This window comes from Pteropus vampyrus, unplaced genomic scaffold (assembly GCF_000151845.1).
Source record: "Pteropus vampyrus isolate Shadow unplaced genomic scaffold, Pvam_2.0 Scaffold401, whole genome shotgun sequence".
Taxonomy (NCBI): Eukaryota; Metazoa; Chordata; class Mammalia; order Chiroptera; family Pteropodidae; genus Pteropus; species Pteropus vampyrus.
In genome coordinates, this window is record NW_011889182.1 from 214,242 (window position 1) to 215,516 (window position 1,275).

The 1,275-nt window shown below is 64.9% G+C and overlaps 1 protein-coding gene across 1 annotated transcript in view; it reads right to left on the reverse strand.

The window, feature by feature from the left end:
* LOC111731834 overlaps window positions 1-1,237 on the reverse strand; it is a 2,401-nt gene extending 1,164 nt beyond the window's left edge. The window contains exon 1 of the transcript XR_002777333.1: window positions 11-1,237. The gene's annotated coding sequence lies outside the window, so the exon portion shown is untranslated. The remainder of the gene's footprint in view (window positions 1-10) is intronic.
* Between the last annotated feature and the right edge of the window lie 38 nt (window positions 1,238-1,275).

Sequence of the window (1,275 nt, forward strand, 5' to 3'; positions counted from 1 at the left end):
CCCCGCGCACCTGGAGGGCAGAGGGGCTGCAGCGGGGCTCCCCAGGACCGAGGAAGGCCACGCGTCGCCGGAAGAGAGCCACCTGGGAGAGGACCTCCGTGCTGGGGGCAGGGACACCTGACACGGCGGTTCGCTGGAGTCCATCGTGGGAGACCACGTTGTTCTGACACCTCCACGGTCGCTGACACTGTTCCTCCCTCCCCCCACACACACACACCACAAAGCTCAAGGGGGGCACCGTGGGTGCAGGACGCGGGTGGGGAGGGCCACGTGGCCACCGCCAGGACTTCGGTTTCTAGGGCGTGTGACGGGAGCGCATCGGGCAGCGGAGGGCAGCGGAGCGCGGGTGGGCGATTCGTGCTTTCGAACCTCGCCTCTGGCTGATCCCAGGCGGGAGTGGATGTGGGAGCCGCGCACAGCACGGCGCATGCGCCCCGATGGGGCCGATGGGCCCGATGGGCCATGGAGGAGGAGGGATCGGATGCGGGCTGGGCTTTGGCCGGGAGTCAGCGGGACTCACCCACGGAGTGGACGTGGGTGCGGGAGAAATCGAGACAGACGCCAAGGTTCTCCCAACTCTGGGCCTAGCAGTGGGGTGATGGGTGATCCGGGTTCCCTCCCTCATCCCCCCCACCTCTGACTCGCCTTGGGGATCCCGCAGTGGTGCCTTCCCTCACGAGGCCTCTCTGCGGAAGGGACCCCGTGCATCGGGTCACTCTGGGAGAACGCTGTGGGGAACCACTGGGTGTGACCCCGGGCTACGGGGAGGCGGAGATGGGAAAGGCCCCCCGGGCTCCTCGGGAGGCTCCCCCACCCCACGGCCCTTTTGGAGGGAAGAGGGTGACTGGGAGGCACCCCTCCTTGTTCGTGTCTCTTACTCACTTGCAGAACTTTCTGGGGTGCGGGAAAAGGCACGCGATGGTGGGCAGAATGACTTCGTTAGTGGTTCTGTCCTAATGCAGGAGACCCAGATAAGACAAAGCCGGTCCCCTCATCCGAATTGTATCTTCTTAAAAGTAAAAATTTTAAAAAGGATGCCTGCACCAGGGTCACAAGCCTGGGAGCCAACCCTGTCCCTCTGCCAGCTCCTCTGCATGAGTCCCCTCCCTGGGAGGGACCTGGCACCCACCCAGGGACGACGCACAGTGCAGGGAGCGGGGACTGCACCGGGCAGGCCCGGGCTCCGGTGAGCAGGGGCTGAAAGATCATGGCTATTTTTGCTGTTGTTAGGATGGAATGTCCGCCGGCCCCAGCCCCCTAGCAACACTCAACGCC